Source organism: Taudactylus pleione, unplaced genomic scaffold (assembly GCF_031769625.1).
Source record: "Taudactylus pleione unplaced genomic scaffold, aTauple2 ptg000740l, whole genome shotgun sequence".
Classification (NCBI taxonomy): domain Eukaryota; kingdom Metazoa; phylum Chordata; class Amphibia; order Anura; family Myobatrachidae; genus Taudactylus; species Taudactylus pleione.
In genome coordinates, this window is record NW_028285142.1 from 338,332 (window position 1) to 348,859 (window position 10,528).

The window sequence follows — 10,528 nt, forward strand, 5'->3', positions numbered from 1 at the left end:
ACTAACAGCCCTGCCGTGGACAACAGGCGCTCAGTACTAGGACAGCCAACACTAACAGCCCTGCCGTGGACAACAGGCGCTCAGTACTAGGACATCCAACACTGGCAGCCCTGCCGTGGACAACAGGCGCTCAGTACTAGGACATCCAACACTGGCAGCCCTGCCGTAGACAACAGGCGCTCAGTACTAGGACAGCCAACACTAACAGCCCTGCCGTGGACAACAGGCGCTCAGTACTAGGACAGCCAACACTGGCAGCCCTGCCGTGGACAACAGGCGCTCAGTACTAGGACATCCAACACTAACAGCCCTGCCGTGGACAACAGGCGCTCAGTACTAGGACATCCAACACTGGCAGCCCTGCCGTGGACAACATGCGCTCAGTACTAGGACATCCAACACTAACAGCCCTGCCGTGGACAAGCAGCGCTCAGTACTAGGACAGGCAACCCTAGCAGCGCTGCCGTGGACAACAGGCGCTCAGTACTAGGACAGCCAACACTAGCAGCGCTGCCATGGACAACAGGCGCTCAGTACTAGGACAGCCAACCCTAGCAGCGCTGCCGTGGACAACAGGCGCTCAGTACTAGGACAGCCAACAATAGCAGCCCTGCCGTGGACAACAGGCGCTCAGTACTAGGACAGCCAACACTGGCAGCCCTGCCGTGGACAACATGCGCTCAGTACTAGGACATCCAACACTAACAGCCCTGCCGTGGACAAGCAGCGCTCAGTACTAGGACAGCCAACCCTAGCAGCGCTGCCATGGACAACAGGCGCTCAGTACTAGGACAGCCAACCCTAGCAGCGCTGCCATGGACAACAGGCGCTCAGTACTAGGACAGCCAACCCTAGCAGCGCTGCCGTGGACAACAGGCGCTCAGTACTAGGACAGCCAACAATAGCAGCCCTGCCGTGGACAACAGGCGCTCAGTACTAGGACAGCCAACCCTAGCAGCGCTGCCGTGGACAACAGGCGCTCAGTACTAGGACAGCCAACACTAACAGCCCTGCCGTGGACAACAGGCGCTCAGTACTAGGACATCCAACACTGGCAGCCCTGCCGTGGACAACAGGCGCTCAGTACTAGGACATCCAACACTGGCAGCCCTGCCGTAGACAACAGGCGCTCAGTACTAGGACAGCCAACACTAGCAGTCCTGCCGTGGACAAGCAGCGCTCAGTACTAGGACAGCCAACACTAGCAGCCCTGCCGTGGACAAGCAGCGCTCAGTACTAGGACAGCCAACACTAGTAGCGCTCAGTACTAGGACAGCCAACACTAGCAGCCCTACCGTGGACAACAGGCGCTCAGTACTAGGACAGCCAACACTAACAGCCCTGCCGTGGACAACATGCGCTCAGTACTAGGACATCCAACACTAACAGCCCTGCCGTGGACAAGCAGCGCTCAGTACTAGGACAGGCAACCCTAGCAGCGCTGCCGTGGACAACAGGCGCTCAGTACTAGGACAGCCAACACTAGCAGCCCTGCCGTGGACAACAGGCGCTCAGTACTAGGACAGCCAACCCTAGCAGCCCTGCCGTGGACAACAGGCGCTCAGTATTAGGACAGCCAACACTAGCAGCGCTGCCGTGGACAACAGGCGCTCAGTACTAGGACAGCCAACCCTAGCAGCGCTGCCGTGGACAACAGGCGCTCAGTACTAGGACAGCCAACCCTAGCAGCCCTGCCGTGGACAACAGGCGCTCAGTACTAGGACAGCCAACCCTAGCAGCCCTGCCGTGGACAACAGGCGCTCAGTACTAGGACAGCCAACACTAACAGCCCTGCCGTGGACAACAGGCGCTCAGTACTAGGACAGCCAACACTAACAGCCCTGCAGTGGACAACAGGCGCTCAGTACTAGGACAGCCAACACTAACAGCCCTGCCGTGGACAACAGGCGCTCAGTACTAGGACAGCCAACACTAACAGCCCTGCCGTGGACAACAGGCGCTCAGTACTAGGACATCCAACACTGGCAGCCCTGCCGTGGACAACAGGCGCTCAGTACTAGGACATCCAACACTGGCAGCCCTGCCGTAGACAACAGGCGCTCAGTACTAGGACAGCCAACACTAACAGCCCTGCCGTGGACAACAGGCGCTCAGTACTAGGACAGCCAACACTGGCAGCCCTGCCGTGGACAACAGGCGCTCAGTACTAGGACATCCAACACTAACAGCCCTGCCGTGGACAACAGGCGCTCAGTACTAGGACATCCAACACTAACAGCCCTGCCGTGGACAACAGGCGCTCAGTACTAGGACATCCAACACTAACAGCCCTGCCGTGGACAAGCAGCGCTCAGTACTAGGACATCCAACACTAACAGCCCTGCCGTGGACGACAGGCGCTCAGTACTAGGACAGGCAACCCTAGCAGCGCTGCCGTGGACAACAGGCGCTCAGTACTAGGACAGCCAACCCTAGCAGCGCTGCCGTGGACAACAGGCGCTCAGTACTAGGACAGCCAACAATAGCAGCCCTGCCGTGGACAACAGGCGCTCAGTACTAGGACAGCCAACAATAGCAGCCCTGCCGTGGACAACAGGCGCTCAGTACTAGGACAGCCAACACTGGCAGCCCTGCCGTGGACAACATGCGCTCAGTACTAGGACATCCAACACTAACAGCCCTGCCGTGGACAAGCAGCGCTCAGTACTAGGACAGCCAACCCTAGCAGCGCTGCCATGGACAACAGGCGCTCAGTACTAGGACAGCCAACCCTAGCAGCGCTGCCATGGACAACAGGCGCTCAGTACTAGGACAGCCAACCCTAGCAGCGCTGCCGTGGACAACAGGCGCTCAGTACTAGGACAGCCAACAATAGCAGCCCTGCCGTGGACAACAGGCGCTCAGTACTAGGACAGCCAACCCTAGCAGCGCTGCCGTGGACAACAGGCGCTCAGTACTAGGACAGCCAACACTAACAGCCCTGCCGTGGACAACAGGCGCTCAGTACTAGGACATCCAACACTGGCAGCCCTGCCGTGGACAACAGGCGCTCAGTACTAGGACATCCAACACTGGCAGCCCTGCCGTAGACAACAGGCGCTCAGTACTAGGACAGCCAACACTAGCAGTCCTGCCGTGGACAAGCAGCGCTCAGTACTAGGACAGCCAACACTAGCAGCCCTGCCGTGGACAAGCAGCGCTCAGTACTAGGACAGCCAACACTAGTAGCGCTCAGTACTAGGACAGCCAACACTAGCAGCCCTACCGTGGACAACAGGCGCTCAGTACTAGGACAGCCAACACTAACAGCCCTGCCGTGGACAACATGCGCTCAGTACTAGGACATCCAACACTAACAGCCCTGCCGTGGACAAGCAGCGCTCAGTACTAGGACAGCCAACAATAGCAGCCCTGCCGTGGACAACAGGCGCTCAGTACTAGGACAGGCAACCCTAGCAGCGCTGCCGTGGACAACAGGCGCTCAGTACTAGGACAGCCAACCCTAGCAGCGCTGCCTTGGACAACAGGCGCTCAGTACTAGGACAGCCAACACTAGCAGCCCTGCCGTGGACAACAGGCGCTCAGTACTAGGACAGCCAACACTAACAGCCCTGCCGTGGACAAGCAGCGCTCAGTACTAGGACAGCCAACACTAGCAGCCCTGCCGTGGACAAGCAGCGCTCAGTACTAGGACAGCCAACACTAGCAGCGCTCAGTACTAGGACAGCCAACACTAGCAGCCCTACCGTGGACAAGCAGCGCTCAGTACTAGGACAGCCAACACTAGCAGCCCTGCCGTGGACAACAGGCGCTCAGTACTAGGACAGCCAACCCTAGCAGCGCTGCCGTGGACAACAGGCGCTCAGTACTAGGACAGCCAACACTAGCAGCCCTGCCATGGACAACAGGCGCTCAGTACTAGGACAGCCAACACTAGCAGCCCTGCCGTGGACAAGCAGCGCTCAGTACTAGGACAGCCAACACTAGCAGCCCTGCCGTGGACAACAGGCGCTCAGTACACAGAGAAATGAGGGAGAAGAATGTAACTATATGGAATTTATCAATTTGATTTCTTTAAAAACAAATACAAACAACCACCTACAATGAGCATTAGTTGTACTGGGAATGATGACCCCAATGGCTGGATATCAGGAGAGGCGACGTACGGATGAGTAATTCTCAGAAGATGATAGGCTGGAAGCTGATAATGTTCCTGGACAGATGATCACGATGTTATTATAAGGCCGGACAGAAGCCTTCATGTGGATAATGCAATTCTCAGCTTAGGGTGAAGAACACGCAGCACCTCATTCTGACCAAGGACCAATCTGATCTGAGCTACTAGCGACCAAGCGGAAAGGACGACTTCCAACAGCGAGGAATATCCACGTTACTTAGCGGTTTCTATGCACTTGTAGCTTACACACATGGAGGAGAACGTGTGGCCTGTACCACTATTCAGCCTATTCATTCACTATGAACTGACAGCAGCAAGGCAAGAGGCACGAGGCATCCTACCCTACCCTGTATGTATGCGATGGATACATGGGGTGAGACACAGGGAGAGTAGAGATCGGCCAGTATGTAGAGCCAGGAAAAAGTCTTGGTGCCCCAGTTGTATATGTTATGGCGGAGGTCAGACCAGACTGCAGCGCCCGCGTGACAGTGTGCCAGTCAGTAAGAGCTATTCAGACGCACCCTCACAGCAGACGCAGTCTCAGAGATATCTCAGCACTTTGTAATAAAACAAGTTACGGACAGATGAAAAGTAAAAGGATTCATGCGATAGTAATCAGTAGTAATTAAAGCACCTATCCCCAAGAGCTTACAATCTATATGGACATGGGGAAACAGGAGAAATGAAAAGCATTACAAGGACAATTTTGAAAACATGAGCCTGCAGTATTGGCTAGGGCACTTCTCGTGTGAAACTAGCAGACACATTACATGCCAATCACAGCAGGGGAAGAGCTACTTGTCCCTGCCAGTGGGAGATATTATTAGGAGTATTGGAGCCATCCAAACCATAGAGGATATCTGCGGCACCAGTGTAGGGACAGGTCTGGGGAAACGCAAATTAGCATCATCAGTAAGGGGGAGAATTAGCACCACTATGGGGCAGGATGAAACCTAAACACAGTCTCCAACAGCGATACCGCAGCAAAGGGAAACGGCTATTGGTCATCACCAGCCTACATTTAAGCCAGCGTGGGTGGGAAATGACAGTCAGCAGGGGTATGTATGACGAGGAGTAGTGAATGGCGTTACATTAGTGCCAGTAAAGGGGAGAGTAGGACAGAGGGTGGGGGCATAAGTGACCAAGACAATACTTGGGTAGAGGATGATATTTAGTGGAGACCTTGGGCCATGCTGGACGGACAGGACTGACCTCAGAGGGAGCATTAATGTGACAGGACCAGTAGGGGGAGATAGCTGACCAGGATGCCATGCAGTAAGCAGGGTGCAAGGGAGAGGGCATATGGGGATGCTAGTCAGGGGTAGTTGATAGCTAGTCACAGAGGGGTAGGGTGGCATGCTGTGCGTGCCAGTCAAACAATTACAATATACCAGGATGTCTCACAGACGGGTGACTCAGAAGGGGGCAATGCCAGTAAGACAGTGAACAGTAGGTCATTTAGGATGGCAGAGGCCACTACGTAGGTGCCCAGGACAACCAGTGGTGATTGGTGCCAGTCAGAGAGGGTGCTTAGGGGAGAACAAGGATGGTCAGGTATCTAGTAGACTAGGATGCCAATAAGAAATGGGCGAATTATCAGAATGAGCAATGTGGTCAGAGGGTTAGTCAGGTGGTGCTAGAGGTTGGCATGGCAGAAGGGGCTCATGGTGCAAGTTACAGCATTATGCAGTATATCAGGCATAAATTGCTCATTATAATCAACAGGCTATGGGGTGATCACAGTGCCTATGGGGTTATGGGGTGATCACATTGCCTATGGGGTTATGGGGTGATCACATTGCCTATGGGGTTATGGGGTGATCACATTGCCTATGGGGTTATGGGGTGATCACATTGCCTATGGGGTGATCACATTGCCTATGGGGTTATGGGGTGATCACATTGCCTATGGGGTTATGGGGTGATCACATTGCCTATGGGGTGATCACATTGCCTATGGGGTTATGGGGTGATCACATTGCCTATGGGGTTATGGGGTGATCACAGTGCCTATGGGGTGATCACAGTGCCTATGGGGTGATCACAGTGCCTATGGGGTGATCACAGTGCCTATGGGGTTATGGGGTGATCACAGTGCCTATGGGGTGATCACATTGCCTATGGGGTTATGGGGTGATCACATTGCCTATGGGGTGATCACAGTGCCTATGGGGTTATGGGGTGATCACATTGCCTATGGGGTTATGCGGAGATCACATTGCCTATGGGGTTATGCGGAGATCACATTGCCTATGGGGTTATGCGGTGATCACATTGCCTATGGGGTTATGGGGTGATCACATTGCCTATGGGGTTATGGGGTGATCACATTGCCTATGGGGTTATGGGGTGATCACATTGCCTATGGGGTTATGGGGTGATCACATTGCCTATGGGGTTATGGGGTGATCACATTGCCTATGGGGTGATCACAGTGCCTATGGGGTTATGGGGTGATCACAGTGCCTATGGGGTGATCACATTGCCTATGGGGTGATCACATTGCCTATGGGGTGATCACAGTGCCTATGGGGTGATCACAGTGCCTATGGGGTGATCACAGTGCCTATGGGGTTATGGGGTGATCACATTGCCTATGGGGTTATGGGGTGATCACAGTGCCTATGGGGTGATCACAGTGCCTATGGGGTGATCACAGTGCCTATGGGGTGATCACAGTGCCTATGGGGTGATCACAGTGCCTATGGGGTGATCACAGTGCCTATGGGGTTATGGGGTGATCACAGTGCCTATGGGGTTATGGGGTGATCACATTGCCTATGGGGTTATGGGGTGATCACATTGCCTATGGGGTTATGGGGTGATCACATTGCCTATGGGGTTATGGGGTGATCACATTGCCTATGGGGTGATCACAGTGCCTATGGGGTGATCACAGTGCCTATGGGGTGATCACAGTGCCTATGGGGTTATGGGGTGATCACAGTGCCTATGGGGTTATGGGGTGATCACAGTGCCAAGTGTCAACATCACTGTGTGGTCTTCTGAGGCGACAGTCCCAAGTGGTGGGGGTAATATGCCTGGCAGAGAAGGTGATTAGAACACCAATTGGGATGGGCAATGCCAGTCAGAGCTAACTAGGACACATTGCCGATCAGACGACTAGGACACCAGTCAGGGTGGAGAGCGCCAGTCAGGGGTGATGAGGGTACTGGGATAACACACCAGTCAGGAAAGGAATCCACACAGGAGGGTGACTAGGAGACAAGATGGTACCTGCATGGTCTATGTGGGGCGTGCAGAGGACAAGACCGGGAGGGTGACTGGGGTGTGAGGGTAATGAGACTGGGAGGGTGAATGGGGCGGGAGGGTGCAGACAGGGTGGTTGGTTTGAGGGGAGAAGGGGTGCAGCCACGGTGGTTGGCATTGGGGTGGGATGAGCCCGATGAGACCAGTGGGACCGGGGGGGGTGACAGGGTAGTTCGTATGAGGAGCATGAGATTGGGGGGCGTTATTGGTGTGTGAGGGTGCAGACAGGGGAGTGACAGGTTTGTTAGGTGGGGTGAGGATACAGACAGGGTGGTGTGAGGGAGGGGATGAGACAGGGTGGGTGGTATGAGGGGGGGAATGTGGGTGAGGGTGCAGAGCAGACAAAGTGGTGTGAGGGAGAGGATGAGACAGGGTGGGTGGTATGAGGGGGGGGATGTGGGTGAGGGTGCAGAGCAGACAGGGTGGTGTGAGGGAGGGGATGAGACAGGGTGGGTGGAATGAGGGGGGAATGTGGGTGAGGATGCAGAGCAGACAAAGTGGTGTGAGGGAGAGGATGAGACAGGGTGGGTGAGGGTGCAGAGCAGACAAAGTGGTGTGAGGGAGAGGATGAGACAGGGTGGGTGGTATGAGGGGGGGATGTGGGTGAGGGTGCAGAGCAGACAGGGTGGTGTGAGGGAAAGGATGAGACAGGGTGGGTGGTATGAGGGGGGGATGTGGGTGAGGGTGCAGAGCAGACAGGGTGGTGTGAAGGGGGGGGATGAGACAGGCTGGTTGGTATGGGGGGGATCTGTGTGAGGGTGCAGAGCAGACAGGGTGGTGTGAGGGGGGGGATGAGGCAGGGTGGGTGGTATGAGGAGGGGATGTGGGTGAGGGTGCAGAGCAAACAGGGTGGTGTGAGGTGGGGGATGAGGCAGGGTGGGTGGTATGGGGGGGGATGAGGCAGGGTGGGTGGTATGAGGGGGGGATGTGGGTGAAGGTGCAGAGCAGACAGGGTGGTGTGAGGGGGGGGATGAGGCAGGGTGGTTGATATGAGGGGGGGATGTGGGTGAGGGTGCAGAGCAGACAGGGTGGTGTGAAGGGGGGGGGATGAGACAGGCAGGCTGGTATGGGGGGGGATGTGTGTGAGGGTGCAGAGCAGACAGGATGGTGTGAGGGAGGGGATGAGAGGGTGGGTGGTATGAGGAGGGGGATGTGGGTGAGGGTGCAAAGCAGACAGGGTGGTGTGAAGGGGGGGATGAGACAGGCTGGTTGGTATGGGGGGGATGAGGCAGGGTGGGTGGTGTGAGGGGGGGGATGTGGGTGAGGGTGCAGAGCAGACAGGGTGGTGTGAGGGGGGGGATGTGGGTGAGGGTGCAGAGCAGACAGGGCGGTGTGAGGGAAAGGATGAGACATGGTGGGTGGTATGAGGGGGGGATGTGGGTGAGGGTGCAAAGCAGACAGGGTGGTGTGAAGGGGGGGATGAGACAGGCTGGTTGGTATGGGGGGGATCTGTGTGAGGGTGCAGAGCAGACAGGGTGGTGTGAGGGGGGGATGAGGCAGGGTGGGTGGTATGAGGAGGGGGATGTGGGTGAGGGTGCAGAGCAAACAGGGTGGTGTGAGGTGGGGGATGAGGCAGGGTGGGTGGTATGGGGGGGATGAGGCAGGGTGGGTGGTGTGAGGGGGGGGATGTGGGTGAGGGTGCAGAGCAGACAGGGTGGTGTGAGGGGGGGGATGTGGGTGAGGGTGCAGAGCAGACAGGGCGGTGTGAGGGAAAGGATGAGACATGGTGGGTGGTATGAGGGGGGGATGTGGGTGAGGGTGCAAAGCAGACAGGGTGGTGTGAAGGGGGGGATGAGACAGGCTGGTTGGTATGGGGGGGATCTGTGTGAGGGTGCAGAGCAGACAGGGTGGTGTGAGGGGGGGATGAGGCAGGGTGGGTGGTATGAGGAGGGGGATGTGGGTGAGGGTGCAGAGCAAACAGGGTGGTGTGAGGTGGGGGATGAGGCAGGGTGGGTGGTATGAGGAGGGGGATGTGGGTGAGGGTGCAGAGCAGACAGGGTGGTGTGAGGGGAGGGGATGAGACAGGGTGGGTGGTATAAGGGGGGATGTGGGTGAGGGTGCAGAGCAGACAGGGTGGTGTCTGGAGGTGAGCAGGAAGAGCAGGCGGCTGGGTTAGGATGCTGCCGGCTGGACAGTGCCAATCACTGAGGTGAGCAGGGGAGCACACAGGCAGGATGGGCACAGGATGGCACCGGACTAGCAGCAGTGCGCCGTCTCACCTGCCTCCTCTCTGGCTCCGCTCCGCTGCCCGTATCCCCCAGGCATGAACCCGATAGCCCCGGCTGTACCTGGAGACGTTGATGTCAACAGCCCGGGTACAGGACCCGTGCTGAGCCGCTCTCCAGAGTCCCCAGGGCCGCTGGCCGCCCCGATGTATTCCCGGTACAGGCCGGGGTCCAACTGCCGAGCATTTCCCATCAGAGGCGGCGGAGCATCACCAGGGGCGGGGACAGCCGCTGTCATCCAATCACCTGCTGTAACGCCAAAAAAGAGGGCGCGGATATCGTGACGTCTGTAGGTAGGCGTGGATTTGCAACCACGTTATCAACCACCGCATGGTCCTAACGCTTCCTGCTTCCTCCTTACATGATGTAGTAGTATACTATCATTATATCACATCTCTGCACCCTCTGTCCTGTCCTATACTATTATATTATATGTCATACTATCATTATATCACATCTCTGCACCCTCTGTCCTGTCCTATACTATTATATTATATGTCATACTATCATTATATCACATCTCTGCACCCTGTGTCCTGTCCTGTACTATTATATTATATGTCATACTATCATTATATCACATCTCTGCACCCTGTGTCCTGTCCTGTCCAATACTATTATATTATATATCATACTATCATTATATCACATCTCTGCACTCTGTCCTGTCCTATACTATTATATTATGTCATACTATCATTATATCACATCTCTGCACTCTCTGTCCTGTCCTGTCATATTATATGTCATACTATCATTATATCACATCTCTGCAATCTCTGTCCTGTCCTATACTATTATATTATATGTCATACTATCATTATATCACATCTCTGCACCCTGTGTCCTGTCCTGTACTATTATATTATATGTCATACTATCATTATATCACATC

At 55.6% G+C, this 10,528-nt stretch overlaps 1 protein-coding gene across 2 annotated transcripts in view; it reads right to left on the minus strand.

The window, feature by feature from the left end:
* The window catches only part of PIK3CD (phosphatidylinositol-4,5-bisphosphate 3-kinase catalytic subunit delta), a 75,583-nt gene extending 65,716 nt beyond the window's left edge, over positions 1–9,867 (minus strand). The window contains exon 1 of one of the 2 annotated variants that reach the window (XM_088457160.1): positions 9,697–9,867. The gene's annotated coding sequence lies outside the window, so the exon portion shown is untranslated. Of the gene's footprint in view, positions 1–9,627 lie in introns of both variants that reach the window. The other variant, XM_088457159.1, reaches the window with a different exon arrangement.
* Between the last annotated feature and the right edge of the window lie 661 nt (positions 9,868–10,528).